The sequence below is a fragment of the Pongo pygmaeus genome, chromosome X (assembly GCF_028885625.2).
Source record: "Pongo pygmaeus isolate AG05252 chromosome X, NHGRI_mPonPyg2-v2.0_pri, whole genome shotgun sequence".
In the NCBI taxonomy this organism is placed as follows: Eukaryota; Metazoa; Chordata; class Mammalia; order Primates; family Hominidae; genus Pongo; species Pongo pygmaeus.
The window spans coordinates 138,467,126-138,490,098 of record NC_072396.2 but is presented as its reverse complement, the minus strand read 5'-3'; positions in this window follow the sequence as shown (position 1 = coordinate 138,490,098).

Here is a 22,973-nt window from a genome sequence, read left to right as displayed (position 1 = left end):
TCCTGAATGACTACTGGGTACATAACGAAATGAAGGCAGAAATACAGAAGTTCTTTGAAAACAATGAGAACAAAGATACAACATACTAGAATCTGCGAAACATTTAAAGCAGTGTGTATGGGGAAATTTATAGCACTAAATGCCCACCAGAGAAAGCAGGAAATATCTAAAATTGACACCCTAACATCACAATTAAAAGAACTAGAGAAGGAAGAGCAAACAAATTCAAAAGCTAACAGAAGGCAAGAAATAACTAAGATCAGAACAGAACAGTGTGAGATAGAGACACAAAAAAAACCCTTCAAAAAATCAATGTATCCAGGGGCTGTTTTTTTGAAAAGATCAACAAATTGATAGACCGCTAGTAAGACTAATAAAGAAGAAAACAGACAAGAATCAAACAGTCACGATAAAAAATGATAAAGGGGATATCACCACCGATCCCACAGAAATACAAACTACCATCAGAGAATACTATAAACACCTCTATGCAAATAAACTAGAAAATCTAGAAGAAATGGATAAACTCCTGGACACATACACACTCCCAAGACTTAACCAGGAAGAAGTTGAATCTCTGAATAGGCCAATAACAGGTTCTGAAATTGAGGCAATAATTAATAGCCTAGCAACAAAAAAACGTCCAGGACCAGCTGGATCCACAGCTGAATTCTACCAGAGTTACGAAGAGGAGCTGGTACCATTCCTTCTGAAACTATTCCAATCAGTAGAAAAAGAGGGAATCCTCCCTAATTCATTTTATGAGGCCAGCATCATCCTGATACCAAAGCCTGGCAGAGACACAACATAAAAAGAGAATTTTAGACCAATATCCCTGATGAACATTGATGCAAAAAATCCTCAATAAAATACTGGCAAACCGAATCCAGCAGTGCATCAAAAAGCTTATCCACCACGACCAAGTTGGCTTCATCCCTGGGAGGCAAGGCTGGTTCAACATACACAAATCAATAAATGTAATCCATCATATAAACAGAACCAAAGACAAAAACCACATGATTATCTCAATAGATGCAGAAAAGGCCTTCGACAAAATTCAACAGCCGTTCATGCTAAAAACTCTCAATAAACTAGGTATTGATGGGACGTATCTCAAAATAATAAGAGCTATTTATGACAAGCCCACAGCCAATATCATATTGAATGGGCAAAAACTGGAAGCATTCCTTTTGAAAACTGGCACAAGACAGGGATGCCCTCTCTCACCACTCTTATTCAACATAGGAAGTTCTGGCCAGGGCAATCAGGCAGGAGAAAGAAATAAAGGGTATTGAATTAGGAAAAGAGGAAGTCAAATTGTCCCTGTTTGCAGATGACATGATTGTATATTTAGAAAACCCCATTGTCTCAGCCCAAAATCTCCTTAAGCTGATAAGCAACTTCAGCAAAGTCTCAGGATACAAAATCAATGTGTAAAAATCACAAGCATTGCTATACACCAATAACAGACAAACAGAGAGCCAAATCATGAGTGAACTCCCATTCACAATGGCTTTAAAGAGAATGAAATACCTAGGAATCCAACTTACAAGGGATGTGAAGGACCTCTTCAAGGAGAACTACAAACCGCTGCTCTATGAAATAAAAGAGGACACAAACAAATGGAAGAACATTCCATGCTCATGGATAGGAAGAATCAATATCATGAAAATGGCCATACTGCCCCATTGATGGGGATTCAATGCCATCCCCATCAAGCTACCAATGACTTTCTTCACAGAATTGGAAAAAACTACTCTAAAGTTTATATGGAACCAAAAAAGAGCCCGCATTGCCAAGACAATCCTAAGCCAAAAGAATAAAGCTGGAGGCATCATGCTACCTGACTTCAAACTATAATGCAAGGCTACAGTAACCAAAACAGCATGGTACCAGTACCAAAACAGAGATATAGATCAATGGAACAGAACAGAACTCTCGGAAATAATACCACACATCTACAACCATCTGATATTTGACAAACTTGACAAAAACAAGAAATGGGGAAAGGATTCCCTATTTAATAAGTGGTGCCGGGAAAACTTGCTAGCCATATGTAGAAAACTGAAACTGGATCCCTTCCTTACACCTTATACAAAAATTAATTCAAGATGGATTAAAGACTTAAATGTTAGACCTAAAACCATAAAAACCCTGTAAGAAAACCTAGGCAATACCATTCAGGCCATAGGCGTGGACAAGGACTTCATGTCTAAAGCACCAAAAGCAATGGCAACAAAAGCCAGAATTGACAAATGGGATCTAATTAAACTAAAGAGCTTCTGCACAGCAAAAGAAACTATCATCAGAGTGAACAGGCAACCTACAGAATGGGAGAAAATTTTTGGAATCTACCCGTCTGACAAAGGGCTAATATCCAGAATCTACAAAGAACTTAAACAAATTTACAAGAAAAAATCAAACAACCCCATCAAAAAGTGGTCAAAGGATATGAACAGACACTTCTCAAAAGAAGACGTTTATGCAACCAACAGACACATGAAAACATGCTCATCATCACTGGCCATCAGAGAAATGCAAATCAAAACCACAATGAGATACCATCTCATGTCAGTTAGAATGGCGATCATTAAAAAGTCAGGAAACAACAGGTGCTGGAGAGGATGTGGAGAAATAGGAACACTTTTACACTGTTGGTGGGACTGTAAACTAGTTCAACCATTGTGGAAGACAGTGTGGTGATTCCTCAAGGATCTAGAACTAGAAATACCATTTGACCCAGCCATCCCATTACTGGGTATATACCCAAAGGATTATAAATCATGCTGCTATAAAGTCACATGCACACGTATGTTTATTGCAGCACTATTCACAATAGCAAAGACTTAGAACCAACCCCAGTGTCCATCAATGATAGACTGGATTAAGAAAATGTGGCACATATACACCATGGAATACTATGCAGCCATAAAAAAGGATGAGTTCATGTCCTTTGTAGGGACATGGATGAAGTTGGAAACCATCATTCTGAGCAAACTATTGCAAGGACAGAAAACCAAACACCGCATGTTCTCACTCATAGGTGGGAATTGAACAATGAGAACACTTGGACACAGGATGGGGAACATCACACACTGGAGCCTGTCATGGGGTGGGGGGAGGGGGGAAGGATAGCATTAGGAGATATACCTAATGTAAATGACGAGTTAATGGGTGCAGCACACAAACATGGCACATGTATACATATGTAACAAAGCTGCACATTGTGCACATGTACCCTAAAACTTAAAGTATAATAATAATAAAAAAAAAAGAAAGAAAAACAACAGATAGTAGCAAGTGTTGACCAGGATGTTGATAAATTGGAACATTTGTCCATTGCTAGTGGGAATACAATATGGTGCAGGCACTCTAGAAAACAAGTGGTTCCTCAAAAAGTTAAACACAGAGTTAACATACGATCCAGCAATTCCACTCCTAGCTATATACTTCAAAGAACTAAAAAATATACATCTATCCAAGAACGTGTACCGAAATGTTCATAATAGGATTATTCCTAATGGCCAAATGTAGAAACAACTCAATGTCCATCACCTAATGAGTGGATAAACAAATTGTATACATCTATACAATGAAATATAATTGGCCATAAAAAGGAATGAAGTACTGATACATGCTGCAATATAGGTGAACCTTGAAAGCATTATGTGATGTGAAAGAAGCAGTCACAAAAGACTACATGTTAAACAGTTATATCCTTAGGGACAGAAAACTGATTGGTGGTTGCTGAGAGCTGGAGGGCTTAGGGGGAAATGGGAAGTGACTAGTAACAAGTATTAGATTTCTTTTTGGAATGATGAATATGTTCTAAAATTAGAGAATGGTGATGGTTGCACAAATCTGAATATACTAAAAACCACTGGATTGTATACTTCAAAAGGGTGAGTTTTATGGTATATTAATTATATTTTAATATATCTGTTATTTTAAGGAATCAGCCAACAAGTACTTATTATCCTCTCTGTATTTGATATGGGGTTAGTGTTCCCAAAGTCAGTATCTAATATGCAGCAATGTGAATGAAGAATATTTCTACCTAGAAGGAATATTTTTAATTTTTGTTGAAATTGTTGGAATTATGAATGAAAAACTAGAGTCAAAAACATATTTTTTATAAAAATTTGTTGCAGAATAAAGTTTCTTATAGTTTAAAGCCTTGCTACTCAAATTGTGTTCCAGTAGTATTAGCACCACTTGGGATCTTGTTGCAAATGCAGAATCACGGGTCTCATTGAGACTTACTGAATCAGAATGGGCATTTTAATAAGATTCACAGGTGTTTGGCATGCACATTGCAGTCTGAGAAGCACTAGCCTGAAGGTTAGCAGGATGACTTCATGACACTTTAATTTGCCCTTTAATCAGTGTGAGAGTAAGGTGGTGGCAGCATATTTAATATTGCATTATGTTGAATGTTCTGTATATAGACTCATCACAGATGTAATCATAATCCTAAAAAGTAAAAGTCAGTCCATTTTAATATAATTTCTTCCCTTACTTATAATCTATTACTTTCCACAGCCCTTTGTAAAATCCTATGATACATGTTTTTTCAGTGATATTTTAATGTTAATTTGCCATTATTATGAACAGTTTTATATATTTCAAGGAGACAAACCCGCTTAGTGCACTTTTTTAAAAGTATTGACATTTTAATTAAAAGTATGGGTACAAAGATAACTTGTAATTTTTAAGTTAAATTGAGTAGTAAAGAAAACTATTTAGTGTATTATTTGATTAACTTGCCAAGTAGGTAAGTTATGCTACTTAGTCAAAAGCTGTTTGTTTTCAAAGGATTGTTATGTCCTTGTTAGAATGCTAAATTACATTTTTAATTTTCTGGAACTGCTCTTTCATTTATATAAAAATTAAGATAACACAACACACCAGTTTAATAAAATAAAACTGTTATGTACATTAATTTCAGCAATATTTAATAACTGTATATTGCATGTATTTTGGGATTACCGTATGATAAACTTTGAAAGCATTTTGTGGAAATAATTACATATATGAATTTAGTAAAACCCAAATAACTCTATTCTTGCCTTGCTAAAGCAATATTATGTCCTTTGAATATCCATTTTGATGATAAAATGGTTTTCTTGATCTTCCTATATAGCTAGGGATTTTATTTTGCAGTTCAATTTCAGACTCTCTCAAGTATGGGCTTCTGGCCATTAATAATCACCAAGTTAGCCAGAACCTGTATTCATTTTCTTCCTAAGTCATTGTGGCAGAAGTGAAATGTAGTTTATTTGTGGTTTATTTAGGCATCCTTCATTAACATGACTTGATAGTATATATGATTCCATTTCTTCTTCCTGCCTTTGTTCTCTTCTGGCCTATCACTTTTCAAATGAAATAATTTAAAAAAATGGACAACTTACTCTTTATAAATTTTTATAAATTACTCATACTCAGGAATAGAGAAAGCAATCTCATTTACCATAGCTACCAAAACCACAAAATACCTAGGAATAAATTTAATCAAGGAGGTGAAAGATCTCTACAGTGAAAATTATAAAATGCAGATGAAGGAAATTGAAGAGAACATTAAAAAATGGAAAGACATTCCATTCTCATGGATCAGAAGATTTAATATTGTTAAAATGACCATAATAACCAAACCAATCTACAGATTCAACACAATCCCTATCAAAATACCAATGACACTCTTCACAAAAATAGAAAAAAAAAATTTGTATGGAACCAAAAGGGACCCTGAAGAATCAAAGCCATACTGAGCAAAAAGAACAAAGTTGGAGGTATCACACTACCTGACTTCAAAATATACTACAAAGCTATATGGTAACTGAAATAGCATGTTATTGGCATAAAAACAGACATGTAGACCAGTGGAACAGAATAAAGAACCCAGAAATAAGTCCATGTATTTACAGACAACCAGTTTTCAATACAAGCACCAAGAACATACATTGGAGAAAGAACAGTATCCTCAGTGAATGGTACTGGGAAAAGTGAATATCCATATGCAGAAAAATGAAGGTAGATTCCCTATCTCTCACTGCATACAAAAATTAACTCATGCAGATAACATTATTATATATTTAGAAAACCCCATCGTCTCAGTCCAAAAAGTCCTTAAGCCGATAAGCAACTTCAGCAAAGTCTCAGGATTCAAAATCAATGTGCGAAAATCACAAGCATTCCTATACACCAGTAATAGACAAGCAGAGAGCCAAATCATAAGTTAACTCCCATTCACAATTGCTACAAAGAGAATAAAATACTTAGGAATACAACTTACAAGGGACGTGAAGAACCTCTTCAAAAAGAACTACAAACTACTGCTCAAGGAAATAAGAGGGGACACAAACAAATGGGAAAAAGTTTCATGCTCATGGATAGGAAGAATCAATATCATGAAAATGGCCATACTGCCCAAAGTGATTTATAGATTCAATGTTATTCCCATCAAGCTACCATTGACTTTCTTTGCAGATTAAAAAAAAAAAAACTACTTTAAATTTCATGTGGAACCAAAGAAGAGCCTGCATAGCCAAAACAATCCTAAGCAAAAAGAACAAAGCTGGAGACATCATGCTACCTGATTTCAAACTATACTACAAGGCTACAGTAACCAAAACAGCATGGTACTGGTACCAAAACAGATATATAGACCAATGGAACAGAATAGAGACCTCAGAAATAACGTCATACATCTACAACCATCTGATCTTCGACAAACCTGACAAAAACAAGCAATGGGGAAAGGATTCCCTATATAATAAATGGTGCTGGGAAAACTGGCTAGCCATATGCAGAAAACAGAAACTGGACCCCTTCCTTACACCTTATACAAAAATTAACTCAAGATGGATTAAAGACTGAAATGTAAAACCCCAAACCATAAAAACCCTGGAAGAAAACCTAAGCAATACCATTCAGGACATAGGCATAGGCAAAGACTTCATGACTAAAACACCAAAACCAACTGCAACAAAAGCCAAAATTAACAAATGGGATCTAATCAAACTAAAGAGCTTCTGCACAGCAAAAGAAACTATCATCAGAGTGAACAAGCAACCTACAGAATGGGAGAAAATTTTTGCAATCAACCCATCTGACAAAGGGCTAATATCCAGAATCTACAAGGAACTTAAACAAATTTACAAGAAAAAAAAACCCATCAAAAAGTGGGTGAAGGATATGAACAAACACTTCTCAAAAGAAGATATTTATGTGGCCAACAAAAATATGAAAAAAAAAGCTGATCATCACTGGTCATTAGAGAAATGCAAATCAAAACCACAATGAGATACCATCTCATGCCAGTTAGAATAGCAATCATTAAAAAGTCAGGAAACAACAGGTGCTGGTGAGGCTGTGGAGAAATAGGAACGCTTTTACACTGTTGGTGAGAGTGTAAATCAGTTTGACCATTGTGAAAGACAGTATAGCAATTCCTCAAGGATCTAGAATCAGAAATATCATTTGACCCAGCAATCCCATTACTGGGTATATACCTGAAGGAATTTAATCATTCTACTATAAAGGCACATGCACATGTATGTTTATTGCAGCACTGTTCACAATAGCAAAGACTTGGAACCAACCCAAATGCCCATCAATGATAGACTGGATAAAGAAAATGTGGCACATATACACCATGGAATACTATGCAGCCATAAAAAAATGAGTTCATGTTCTTTGTAGGGACATGGATGAAGCTGGAAACCATAATTCTCAGCAAACTAACACAGGAACAGAAAACCAAACACCACATGTTCTCACTCATAAGTGGGAGTTGAACAATGAGAACACATGGACACAGGGAGGGGAACATCACACCAGGGCCTGTCAGGGGTGAGAGGCAAGGGGAGGGAGCGCATTAAGGACAAATACCTAATGCATGTGGGGCTTAAAACCTAGATGACAGGTTGATAGGTGCAGCAAACCACCATGGCACATGTATACCTATGTAAAAAACCTGCATGTTCTGCACATATATGCCAGAACCTAAAGTAAAATTAATAATAATAATAAAAGAACTGCTCAGTTTGGGCCTTAATAAGATCAGTTAAACTTTTATGGAAAAGGCAGAACTTAACCTTGTCTTCATCTATGGGTAAAATTTGTAGGCAAAGTTTAAAGAAAGGGGAGGTATTTTTTGATATAAGATTGAGGGTAGAATGAGCAAGTGTGTCGGGATGCCTATGAAGCCTTTCTAGCCATAAGAGAAGTTCTATCTTGGAGAGTAGAGGAGAAAACTTTGGATAAATAGGATGAGATTTCTGTGCAAGGGCCTGAATTCTAGGTTTAGAATATAAAATTTATTCATCATGCATAAAAATCTTCAGAGGTTTATGAGAAGGAAGTGCATAGAAAACCATTGGATTTTTTTTTTTTTTTGAGATGGTGTCTCGCTCTGTCGCCCAGGCTGGAGTGCAGTGGTGCGATCTCAGCTGACTGCAAACTCTGCCTCCCAGGTTCAAGCAATTCTCTGCCTCAGCCTCCCGAGTAGCTGGGATTACAGGTGCCCACCACCACGCCTGGCTAATTTTTGTATTTTTAGTGGAGATGGGGTTTTACCATGTTGGCCAAGTCGGTCTTGAACTCCTGACCTCATGATCCACCTGCCTCAGCCTCCCAAACTGCTGGGATTACAGGCATGAGCCACTGCGCCCGGCCAACCCATTAGAAATTTTCAAGTAGGAGGTAAACTGAGTTTAAAGAAGATTAGTTGAAATTATCAAAGAATATACTTTCTAAAATAAACTATTTGTAGCATATATTGGGTTGTCTCAGTTTAAATAAAGACCAATTACATTTTCAAACCAATATTTCATGCAATTTTACAGCACACACACACATATTTAGAATTAAAAGTATTGTGTACAAGAGGGTAAACTCCTTTCTGGTAAGAACTGACACAAATTAGTTTAGTTTTTAACAATCGCTTTTGAACTGAAAAAGACAATTCCAACAGCTCTTAGTCCATTTTCAGACTGAACCGCTATGATGACTGCTTAGTCACTCAGAAAAAAAAAGAAGCATTTTGTGTGCTTATATGCACAGCATACACAAATATAACAATGTTTTTACCTGATTCTACATTTTGATGGAACTTATGCCACTGTTGTCAATTATCATGTCTTGCGGAGACTGCATAAACATAATTATATTTTAAAATAAACTCATGAATTATCTGTCTAGAAACACAAATAGCAGTTGTGAAATATATTGGTGAAGGGTTGAAGCCAAAAAATACCTGTGGATCAGAAAGCACAAAACAGAATAATTTAATCACTGAGTTTCTAAGCGATATGCATAGGCTTAATTAAGTAACTTCTATTACAATAAATGGGAGCCATGCAGCTAAAGCTAGTTTAGAGAGAAAAAGAGAGGGAGAAAAACAGGGAGTCCTGGAGGGGGTGAGAGGAAGGGGCTCTCTCTGATAAGAAGGAAACCAAACCAATATTGAAATCTTACGGTGACTTGGGAGGTCAAAAATCATTATAAAGTCACTCTTTCTTGCAACTATTCATTGACTTCCTATTGTTAACATGGAGTGTTATTTGCGTTTGTGATATTTTAAGAATATGGTAAAATCGAGGAGAGAGGAGCCAAGATGGCCAAAGAGGAACAGCTCCAGTCTACAGCTCCCAGGGTGAGTGACACAGAAGACAGGTGATTTCTGTATTTCCAACTGAGGTACTGGGTTTATCTCACTGGGGAGTGTCCAACAGTGGGTGCAGGACAGTGGATGCAGTGCACCAAGCATGAGCCAAAGCAGGGCAAGGCATCACCTCACCCGGGAAGCACAAAGGGTCAGGGAATTCCCTTTCCTAGACAAAGAAAGGTGTGACGGACAACACCTGGAAAATCAGGTCACTCCCACCCTAATACTGCACTTTTCCAACAGTCTTAGCAAACGGCACACCAGGAGATTATATACCGTGCCTGGTTCGGAGGGTCCTGCACCCACGGAGCCTTGCTCATTGCTAGCACAGCAGTGTGAAATCAAACTGGAAGATGGCACCGAGGCTGGGGGAGGGGCGCCTGCCATTGCCGAGGCTTGAGTAGGTAAACAAAGCAGCTGGGAAGCTCAAATTGGGTGCAGCCCACTGCAGCTCAAGGAGGCCTACCTGCCTCTGTAGACTGCACCTCTGGGGGCAGGGCATAGAAAACAAAAGGCAGCAGAAACCTCTGCAGACTTAAATGTCCCTGTCTGACAGTTTTGAAGAGAGTAGCGGTTCTCCCAGCATGCAGCTGGAGATCTGACAACAGACAGACTGCCTCCTCAAGTGGGTCGCTGACCCCCGAGTAGCCTAACTGGGAGGCACCCCCCAGTGGGGACAGACTGACACCTCACACGGCCAGGTACTCCTCTGAGACAAAACTTCCAGAGGAACGATCAGGCAGCAACATTTGCTGTTCACCAATATCTGCTGTTCTGCAGCCTCTGCTGGTGATACCCAGGCAAACAGGGTCTGGAGTGGACCTCCAGCAAACTCCAACAGACCTGCAGCTGAAGGTCCTGACTGTTAGAAGGAAAACTAACAAACAGAAAGGACATCCACACAAAAAACCCATCTGTACATCACCATCGTCAAAGACCAAAGGTAGATAAAACCACAAAGATGGGGAAAAAACAGAGCAGAAAAACTGGAAACTAAAAATCAGAGCGGCTCTCCTCTTCCAAAGGAATGCAGCTCCTCACCAGCAATGGAACAAAGCTGGACGGAGAATGACTTTGACGAGCTGAGAGAAGAAGGCTTCAGATGATAAAACTACTCCAAGATAAAGGAGGAAGTTCAAACCCATGGCAAAGAAGTTGAAAACCTTGAAAAAAAAATCAGACAAAGGGCTAACTAGAATAACCAATGCAGAGAAGTCCCTAAAGGACCTGATGGAGCTGAAAACCACGGCACGAGAACTACGTGATGAATGCACAAGCCTCAGTAGCCGATTCGATCAACTGGAAGAAAGAGTATCAGTGATGGAAGATCAAATGAATGAAATGAAGTGAGAAGAGGTTTAGAGAAAAAAGAATAAAAATAAACAAACAAAGCCTCCAAGAAATATGGGACTATGTGAAAAGACCAAATCTACGTCCGATTGGTGTACCAGAAAGTGATGGGGAGAATGGAACCAAGTTGGAAAACACTCTGCAGGATATTGTCCAGGAGAACTTCCCCAATCTAGCAAGGCAGGCCAACATTCAAATTCAGGAAATACAGAGAATGCCACAAAGATACTCCTCGAGAAGAGCCAAGACACATAATTGTCAGATTCACCAAAGTTGAAATGAAGGAAAAAATGTTAAGGGCAGCCAGAGAGAAAGGTCGGGTTACCCACAAAGGGAAGCTCATCGCACTAACAGCAGATCTCTTGGCAGAAACTCTACAAGCCAGAAGAGAGTGGGGGTCAATATTCAACATTCTTAAAGAAAAGAATTTTCTACCCAGAATTTCATATCCAGCCAAACTAAGCTTCATAAGTGAAGGAGAAATAAAATACTTTACAGACAAGCAAATGCTGAGAGATTTTGTCATCACCAGGCCTGCCCTAAAAGAGCTCCTGAAGGAAGCACTAAACATGGAAAGGAACAACCAGTACCAGCCACTGCAAAAACATGCCAAATTGTAAAGACCATCGAGACTAGGAAGAGACTGCATCAACTAACGAGCAAAATAACCAGCTAACATCATAATGAAAAGATCAAATTCACACATAACAATATTAACCTTAAATGTAAATAGGCTAAATGCTCCAATTAAAAGACACAGACTGGCAAATTGGATAAAGAGTCAAGACCCATCAGTGTGCTGTATTCAGGAAACCCAACTCACGTGCAGAGACACACATAGGCTCAAAATAAAGGGATGGAGGAAGATCTACCAAGCAAATGGAAAACAAAAAAAGCAGGGGTTGCAATCCTAGTCTCTGATAAAACAGACTTTAAAGCAACAAAGATTAAAAGAGACAAAGAAGGCCATTACATAATGGTAAAGGGATCAATTCAACAAGAAGAGCTAACTATCCTAAATATATATGCACCCAATATAGGAGCACCCAGATTCATAAAACAAGTCTTTAGAGACCTACAAAGAGACTTAGACTCCCACACAACAATAATGGGAGACTTTAACACCCCACTGTCAACATTAGACAGATCAACGAGACAGAAAGTTAACAAGGATATCCAGGAACTCAACTCAGCTCTGCACCAAGTGGACCTAATAGACATCTACAGAACTCTCCACCCCAAATTAACAGAATATACATTCTTCTCAGCACCACATCACACTTATTCCAAAATTGACCACATAGTTGGAAGTAAAGCACTCCTCAGCAAATGTAAAAGAACAGAAATTATAACAAACTATCTCTCAGACCACAGTGCAATCAAACTAGAACTTGAGGTCACTGTTTTACGTGCATACAAGTTAGGAAAGTTATATCTTCCTGGTGAATTAAACATTTTCTCGTTATATAAAGACTCCAAGGATGCTTTTTGTCTTAAAGCATATTTTAATATTAATTCACTGCTTCTTAGCTAGTATATACTTTTCTATCCTTTTACTTTCAACTCTTTGGTCTCTTGTAAATAGCATATAGCTAGTTTCTGTTTATAAATCCTCCGTGACAATCTGTCTTTTAGATAATTTAGTTTATATTTACTGTGATAATATCTTTGGATTTGTCTCTTCTGTCTTACCTTTTAATTTCTGCTCATCTCTCTTTCTTTCTTTCTTTTTTTTTTTTTTTTTTGAGATGGAGTCTCACTCTGTCGCCCAGGCTGGAGTACAGTGGCACGATCTCGGCTCACTGCAAGCTCTGCCTTCCGGGTTCAGGCCATTCTCCTGCCTCAGCCTCCTGAGTAGCTGGGACTACAGGCGCCTGCAACCACGCCCGGCTAATTTTTTATATTTTTAGTAGAGATGGGGTTTCACCGTGTTAGCCAGGACGATCTCAATCTCCTGACCTCGTGATCCGCCCACCTCGGCCTCCCAAAGTGCTGGGATTACAGGTCTGAATCACCACGCCCAGCCTCATCTCACTTTCTCTGTGTGTCTTTTTTATTGTAAACTTTTGGATTATTGTTCTTTGTTTTTTTTCCCATTTCCTGTTTTTCTCTCTGTGGGTTTAGAATTTATACAGATTACCTTTGAAATTTTACTATGCATATTAGTCTTATGTGAATACATATAATTTTTTTCTGAACAATACAAGGGCTTTAGAGTGCTTTAAATCCAATCACCTTCTTTTTTCTGACTTGCATACTATTTTTGCCCCATATTTTAGTTCTGTCCTTTTTGTAACCCCACAAATTAGACATCATTATTATTTTTATTTTATACAACTAGTATTTATTTAGGTTTACATGTGATTGCCATTTTATATACTTAACACTTCTTGTACCTCAGAAAGACCATCAAAGCACCTATTCTAATAAGTTTTTATTTAGTTATTTATTTTTGTAGAGACAGGATCTCTCTATGTTGCCCAGGCTGGTGTCGAACTCCTGAGTTTTTTTTTTTTTTAATTTAGTTTTGATTTTAAGAAATTCTGTTTTTCCAAAATCTACTTGTTTATTCCTAACAGTACCTTATTGCTTGTTCAGCTTTGTTATTATCCTTTGTTCTATAATCTGTATCTAACAATTTCAATATCTTTTTTCTTAGGTAGCTAGAACTGTTTTGTATTTCCTTGTTCCTAGTTGACTCTCCCTTATAATGTCTTACCTTCTTGTGTAATTTTAATTGTGAGCTCATTGATTGATATTAAACTGTGGGGGTCCCATGGATCTAAATTTGGGAAACTTTGGAGTAGATATGATTATCCTTCTGCATGTGGTCATTGGGCACTATTCTCCCAGAACAGTTCAGCCCATTGGATCTCAGCTCAGTTAAAGAATTCCAGGCTCAAACTTTTCTACTTGCACTGGCCAAGGCTTAGTATCCTGACCACAGTGCTGCTGTAGCTATCTTCTCTACCGGAAATGCCATAAATCCTGGATGTCCATCACTCAGGCCCAAGTTCCCAGTTCCTTTGAATAATCTATTGGCTAATCTACCAATTATGTTTTAATTTTGATTCTATTGTGTTTTTCATTTCTATATGCTCTATGTGCTTCTTTTTCAAATCTGTTTATTTCCTTTCAAACTTCTCTTTTTAAAAATAAATAAAACATTTTCAATTGTCCCCCTTTTCCTTTCTTTCCCCAGGCCCCTGACATTTATTATGACAGCTTTTTAACCAGTCTCCCTATTTATATGTTCAAGGAATGACTAGTGGAAAATAAGACAGGTAAGATAGGTTGTGGTTAGATTATGGAGGGCTTTAAATGCAGGCTTCAAGAGGTTGGCCTTTACGCTGGGAGCAAAGAGGAGCTATTGACAGTTGTTGAGCTGAAGAGTCGTATAACCAGAGCAATGTTTTTAGGGTATTTAGTCTGGCTAAGATAATCTGGAGAGGAGTAATTGCTTTCTTTCATACATCATATATAAAGAATTTTAAACTACTTAAACTTCCATATTTCATTGATTCTCAAAATGCATATTTTCCTTACATCTTTGAAATTGGGATGAGTCTTACAATCACTGTCAGCCTTGCTGCATTCATGATGTAGTCGTCATGTGCACATGAGTAAACTTAATCCAAGTATCCTCTGGGATGTTCTGGTAAGATCAAGAAAGCACTAACATCCAGATTTGCAGAATAAGTCCGAACAGCTTGGAAGATAATCCTAGAGAAAATAGTGAAGCATTCCTTTAGCATCCTCAATGCTCTTGACGGCACAGAGGATGATACCATGTGTAAAATCACAGAACTCAATGGGTATGAGTCAAAAAGACTCAAGAAAGCTGGACTTAATGAAAAGAAGTTTTAGAAATATCATAATAATTTTATTTTGCTTTGTCTATGTCTAAAGTCTAAAAGAACTTTTTCAACAAATATAGAATAAAAATTTTGAGTGAATAGAAAGCATTGAGTTATTGTTTAATTGGCAGTCTATATCTTTTCTTAGTGTTACATAAAGTAGCAATGTGTCTTATAATCATGGATGTCTTAGATTATCTGAAATTTAGTACTTGCTATTCTTATATACACCTCAGTGAATTTTCCATGCAGTTGCCCCTGCCTGGAATCCTGTTTCCCTTTCTATGCATACTAAAACCTTTCCTATCTTTCACGCTGTAGAAGTACTATCACCTTCTTCATGAAGCCTCTCCTAATATCACCAGCTAAAATTAATATTCTGTTTTTGATTTTCTATATCATTTAATCCCATTCATGGTACTTATTTTCATCATTTTATTATAGTTGTTCATGTACATGGCTTACCTTTTTTTAGTCTGTAATTTTTACTCATATTTATATCTCTCACAATGCTTTGAATTTAGTAATTAAATACATTTTTAGATATTAGTAGACAGATAACAGATACTGTCTCTTTTCTTCTCTTCCATTTCTAAAATGGCCTCTCCTTTTCCAGCCCTGAGGTTGAACTGGATCAAAGTATCCATTCAGATCTATTTATTTCTTTGGGTTAAAATTTGCCACCCCTACATGACTTCTCTCTCTAAGTCTTCTTACTAAGGAAGTTCAGTGTAAGTGAATTTCTAAGATCTTTCTCATAATGACTGGAGGTTCTAATAAACATGGAGATCAGTGGAGGAGATGCTAAAGTGGGAAAAGGAAACCAAAAAGGAAATGGAATCTTTGGTGATGATGAGAGGCAGGCATGTTGAAGGCCAGCTTTGCCCAGGGCTTTATGGAACTATTGGCTTAGCCTATGATCTAATTTTTTTTTAATAGAGACAAGGTTTTACCATTTTGGCCTGGCTTTTCTCGAACTCCTGACCTCAAGTGATCTTCCCACGTTGGCCTCCCAAAGTGCTGAGATTACAGGCGTGAGCCACTGCACCTGGCCCTGACAATGTGATTTTATTCTTAGAGCACAGATACTTCTCAGAAATTTCTCAGTTGTCTTTGGACTGTAACCCTTTGATTTTAAATTTTATTGTAAATACTGTAAAAAATTAAAGTCAATTTTAGAAGGGAAAGTAATGACCCTTAATTCCCCTAGCTAAATATGACAGTTTTCATCTCTTCAAGTTCCATTCCAGGATTAGTATACCAGAATTTTATATGATTACACATTATATTATGATTATTTTATATCATAATATAAAATGTAATATGTATCCTGTCATTATATATTTTTATAATGATTACTCTTAATAGTTACATCATAATCCATGGAATATTGATTTATATAACATACTTTAAAATATTTCTCAGTATTTGTGCATTTAAGTTTTTACAGTGTTTACTGTTATAGGTAATAAAATTATTCATATAATGCAGAGATAAAGTAAATATTGATGCATGTAGCTTTACTTCATTTGAATCTGTTCCTTAGGATAAATTCTCAGAGTGTAATTACTAGGTTAAAGGCTCTTGATAGATATATCCAAATTGCTGCAGTGGACATATCTCCCAAGCAGCCTGTATTAGTCCATTCTCACACTGTTAATAAAGATATACCCAAGACTGGGTAATTTATAAAGGAAAGAAGTTTAATGGACTCACAGTTCCACATGGCTGGGGAGGCCTCACAGTCATGGCAGGAGCAAAGTCACATCTTACATGGTGGCAGGCAAGAGAGAATGAGAGCCAAGTGAAAGGGGGAAACCCTTTATAAAACTATCAGATCTTGTGAGACTTATTCACTACCACGAGAATATTATGGGGGAAACTGCTCCCATGATTTAATTATCTTCTCCCACCCGGTCCCTCCCAAAACATGTGGGAATTATGGGAGCTACAATTCAAGATGAGATTTAGGTGGGGACACAGTCAAACCATATCACAGCCATTTGATGGGTGGAATTGATTCCATCACCACCACCTCCAATCATGAGCCCTCATTAGTCTTAGCAAATCTGGGCAATCCATTCCTTTGCCATAGTATTTTGTTGAGGTAACCCAGGCTTAAGCTGTTCAGCATATAGTATTCCCCTGGCCAAAGAAATTGGTTCAGTGGTGGCCCAGTCAGTGTGGAGCCCAGAGCTTCTTTCCTGGTTTTAGAAGGCAGCATAATCTTCTCCCCAGGATGTTCAAAAGGAAGAGAAAAGTTGCTTTAGCAGCCATTTTGCAACAATGAGGGTGGCAATGTGAGGATGAAGCAAACACAAAGAGGCAGGCAGAGCTGAAGGAGTTACAAAGAAACAGAGCTAGAACCAGGATTAAATTGTGCCTTGAATTCTCCTTACCCTAAGCCCTTAGTTGTATGATTCAATAAATCCCCTTTGTTTGAGTCAATTTAAATTGGGCATCCTGTTACTTCTAAGCAGAAGCATACTGACATATATTTTTTAAAGAGTTCTATGAATTTATATTGCTATTAGTTGAATTGAAACTTCTTCATTAAGTATTTTAAATTGCTAATTTAATAAATACCTTATTATTGCCTTAATCTTGTTTTAGTTGAATACTTGCCCATATGTTTGCTTCCCATTTTTATTTTCTCATATGAATTGACTGTTCATGTTCTTTATCCATTTATATGCTCATTTATTTGTTCATTCATTCATTGAACAAATTTTTCTTGAATGTCTACTATGAGCCTAGTCTCGATGACATTTTTAAAATAAATTCAAATAAACTCTTTATACAGAATAGCCATTAAACCTTTGCCTATCATAGTTGATGCAATTTTTTCCTAAGGTAGAGTTTCCCACTTATTTCAGCCTTTTTGTTCATTCATTAACTCAGCAAATATCTATTGAGCTCATGCCAGGTTCAGTTTCAGATCCCAGGCATATAGCAATTAAAAAAAATTTCCTGCCTTTATTGTGCTTAAATTCTAGTAAGGTCAACATATAAAAAATAAGTGAATTTATGATAGGTTAGATGATGATAGGTGCTATAGTTCAAGAAAAATAGTTGTCAAAATGAGGTCAGGGAGTACTGGGTGGAGGTGTTGCTATTGCAAACAGGCTGGTAAGGAACATTTGAGTATGTAGCTACCTGGATGAAGAGCCTTTGGGGCAGAGGAAAATAGCAAGTGCAAAGGCCCAGAAGAAGGAGCTTGCATGATATGTTCATGGAACAGCAAGGAGGTCAGCATGGTTACAGCAGAGTGAGTAGAGAAGGAGACAAGGTCAGAGGAACCAGGAAACCAAATTATACAGATCTTTGTAGGCCATTATAAGGATTTTAGATTTTATTACACAGAGGTTTGCTTATGTCAATAGTGTAATTAGAATAGCTAATCAGCCTAGGTGTGGTGGCTCATGCCTGTGATCCCAGCTACTTGGAGAGGCTAAGGCAGGAAGATTGCTTGAGCCCAGGAATTAAAGACAAGCCTAGGGAACAGAGTGAGACCCCGTATCTTAAAAACAAAACAAAACAAAAGGATAACAGTTAATCATGTCCTTTGAAATTTCTTTTCCTGGGCTGGGTGCAGTGGATCATACCTGTAATTCCAGCACTTTGTGAGGCCAAGGTGGGAGGATTGCTTGAGCCTAGGATTTTGAGACTAACCTGGGCAACATACTGACACTCAATCTCTACCGAAAAAAAAAAAAAAGCCACAAAAACTAGCTGGACATGGTGGCATGCACCTGTGGTCTTAGCTACTCAGGAGGCTGAGGTGGGAGGATAGCCTGAGCCTAGGAGGTTGAGGCTGCAGTGAATTATGATGGTGCCACTGCACTCCAGCCTGGGGGACAGAGCGTGACCCTGTCTCAAATAAATAAGTAAGTAAATAAATTTTCCTGAAATACATCACCTTTTCAAAGACATAATGCGTATGGATTCTCTTTGTTTCTGTCTTTTAATTCTCAATTTTTTTTTTTTGAAACAAAGTTTCACTCTTGTTTATCAGGCTGGAGTGCAATGGCACAATCTTGGCTCACCTCCTGGGTTCAAGGGATTCTCCTGCCTCAGTCTCCTAAGTAGCTGGGACTATCGGTGTGTGCCACCGTGCCTGGCTAATTTTTGTATTTTTAGTAGAGACAGGCTTTCACCATGTTGGCTAGGCTGGTCTCAAACTCGTGACCTCAGGTGGTCAGCCCACCTCTGCCTCCCAAAGTGCTGGGATTACAGGCATGAGCCACTGTGCCCAGACTAATTCTCAATTTTTATTTTTATTTTTATTTTTATTTTTAGATGGAGTTTCACTCTTGTTGCCCAGGCTGGAGTGCAATGGTGCGATCTCGGCTCACTGCAACCTCCACCTCCCAGGTTCAAGCGATTCTCTTGCCTCAGCCTCCCGAGTAGCTGGGATTACTGGTGCCTGCCACCACACCTGGCTAACTTTTTTGTATTTTTAGTAGAGACAAGGTTTCAACACGTTGACCAGGGTGGTCTTGGACTCCTGACCTCAGGTGATCTGCCCACCTCGGCCTCCCAAAGTGCTGGGATTACAGGCGTGAGCCACCGCACCTGGCCAGAAAGAATATTTTATTTTAGTTTCTGTGGTAGTTAGTGGCAGGGGAAGATACAGCACCCCAGAGTGTAAAATTGAGGAGGCTGTCATTCTTTCACTCAACAAATATTTGTTGAATGCCTCCTACGTGTGCTAGGTCCTAGGAGCACAACAGTGAACAAAACAGACAAAAATCCTTGCTATCTTGAAACTCATAGTCTAATCATCTTCACAGGATGCAGCAGACTTTACTGGAAAATGCTAGAGGATTGCTTGTCCATAATTTAGTGTGCTTTCTGCTTGTTTTATTTGGATCTGATTCTGAAGTTTTGCCAGTGATGGCTGGGAATGACTTGTAATGATATTGGGTAGTATTCGGAATGTAATGTGAACATAGAAGTGTCATTGAAATATGCAGCCCCTGTACCTGTATTGCAGCTGTACCCATGAATCTATTTTGAGAGGAATGGGTTTCTTGTTTGGCCTTAGAAGAGTTTGTGATCTCATGCTCATTGACCTAGGCAATGTTGTGAAGGTTGTATTAAGTTTATGGAACTTGTTTAACCTGAACTGCTTGATATATATTTTCCCTAACTGTTTTTGATATTTGATTTAGTTCTTTAGTCTGAAAATCTTTATTGGCTATTTTTAACTGCTTAGAGACTTGAGAGTAGTTGAAAACAAAGGACAAAATCTGAAGGTAAATATTAGAAGTCTTTATGGAAGGAATTTGAAGAACAGATGGCATCCTTATGTAGTGATAGCTGGTATAAGGACATAGGAAGGTTGGGAGAAGACAGCAAAGAAGTACAAAGTAAGATAAATGAAGATTTCCTAAACCTCCAGATCACTGATGAAGTTAGACCTAGTCTAGAAATTAATTAGGGCATACTCAGTGGTCTGAAAGAACTCCTTTTGGCATGAGTCTAGTCTGAACAGTTTGAATTTCTCAAAAACAACAGTTGTGGTAGAACAGCTGTTATTTTACATCTGAAAATCTCTGCAGCACACACCCTGTGCCCTGGATTTGGCTATTTTTCATTAATAAGGCTGGAGCTCCTGGAAGAGAAAGCAATCTTGGATCTTGGGATGGGGAAAAGCACTGAGATGACACTCTGGTGCTTTAACAGCAGCTTGCAAAAGGGCATTTTGCAGGGAGGGGAACTTTGAAGATGCTATAAGAAGAGTCAAAAAAGAAGGAAAGGAGGGAGGGAATCAGCAGTGAAACTGCCTGTGACAAAAGGACAAGCAATTGAATCAGTGCAGGAAAGCATGAAAGAAGAAGCAACCATAGGGTTTCTGATAGGCGAGGCTGGGTTTGACGAGTAATCATTGTTAACAGTGTATCCACCATCTTATACATGTTATCTTATTTAATCTTCACAGCAACTCTATGATATAGTTACTATTATTACCCGATTTTACAAATAAGAAAGCCAAGGTATAGTGAACCTGAAGTAATTTATCCGTTACCCAGTTAGTTAAGTGGCAGAGCCTGGACTCAAGTCCACGCTCTTAACCATTACATTACACAGTCTTTTACAAGCCATGTAAAAAGAGCTAAAGCAGGATTTTGACATCATCCCAAGGCTAAAATTTTTCTTTTGTTGTAGTTCTTATTATTCCGTGTTTAGTGTATGGGGATCTATTTTGTAATATGAGGTGCTTTAAACTGGGGCTCCTCCATGAGTGAGGGCTGATTTTGCTTTTTTTTTTCAGGTTATCCAGTGGAGGATGGTTTAATCTATATATTCCTGAGCCAATTCCAGGATTAAATTCATGATCACCTGGCTAGCCCATGCTTTTAATGCTCTGTATTTTATTTGTGAACCCCCTCCAATCTCGCAGAAGCCCAGTGTGTGCGGGGGGAATGACTGTCTTGGGGTGATTTAGTCAGTTTCAGTGACCTCCATCAGCAAAAAATGACAAGCTTATAAAGCAAATAAAAAGGGTAGGAATATTAAAAGTGATTAGATAAAGGAGAAAATTCGTCCTGAGAAGAGAAAGCCTTGAGAAAAGATGGAGAAAGCAGAATCAAAACTTACCAAGGCCTTTGGACTACATTCTTGTCTCTTAAGGAGAAGAGAGTTGAGATATGAGTGACAGGGCCTAACTGAGCCAAGTACAAGGATCTTGCTATATTCTGATGAGCTCTGGCAGGAAGTTATCAGGGGAGAAACTAGAGCTTTGCAACTCTCTGTGTTTTGGGCAGAGTTTAGAGAAGACAGCATCCCCACTGTACTGTGAATTGTCCCTTTTAAGAGTGTCAAGTAAAATATATAATATTAATAATAATAGATTGGATAAAGAAAATGTGGCACATATACACCATGGAATACTATGCAGCCATAAAAAAGGATGGCTTCATATCCTTTGCAGGGACATGGATGAAGCTGGAAACCATCACTCTCAGCAAACTATCACAAGAACAGAAAACCAAACACCACATGTTCACACTCATAAGTGGGAGTTAAACAATGAGAACACATGGACATAGGGAGGGGAACATCACACACTGGGATCTGTCGGGGGGTTGGGGGCTAGGGGAGGGATAGCATTAGAAGAAATATGTAATGTACATGATGGGTTGGTGGGTGCAGCAAACCACCATGGCACATGTATACCTATGTAACAAAACTGCACGTTCTGCACATGTACCCCAGAACTTAAAGTATAATAATAATAAAAATTACCTAAGGATTTTCTTTTCATAAGAAACCTAGATTTTCTGCATCTCTGGAGTTATTTTTACCCTGGGAGACGGTGCTGAAAAAATGATAAATTGACTCAAGGAAAATGGATATCTTTAATATTTAGCATTCCATCTATGAACATGGCATGAATTTTATTTATTGAATGTATCTTTTATATCTCCTGAAAAGAAAACTTCTACCTTTGGTATGTAAATTAAATCTAGAACCCTTAACTCCTGTACCCTAGAATTTTCTCCCCCTGGGGTCTCTTGGAGTAGCTAGTGGTTAAGCTCATGGGGTTTGGAGTTGGACAGAACTGCATTTCTAGTCAACTTCTGCCATTTTCCTTGCTGTGTAATGTTGGATAAACCAGTACACCTCTTTTAGCTTCGAGTTTCTCACTTACAAGTGGGGGTGAGAAATAAAAGTGCCTACCTCACCAGATTGTTGAGAGGGTTGAATGAGATAATGTGTGTAAAGCAATGCTGTACCTGGCTCAGGCACTCAATTATCAATAGTTACTGACAACCCCACTTATGCCTACCAGTGAAGAAAGAGGTCCCACCTTCCCTTCAGCACTTTGGCCTAAATGTAGACACAGTAACCTTTCCTGAGTACCTTTTAGTATAGTTGAGGTAAGGCTGAAACATTGGACAATATTGTTCTAGAGACTAGGGAATAACAGTAAATAAATAAACACAGAGAAAAATATGAAACCAGGTAACTGTCCTTTATAACATAAGGCTTGCTTTTCAGAACCCCATCTCATCTAGGTCTCTACCTATTTCCAGCAGGTGGATATCATCTTAGCAACTCACCACCACCCAGGAGCATAAGGTGAGAATTTA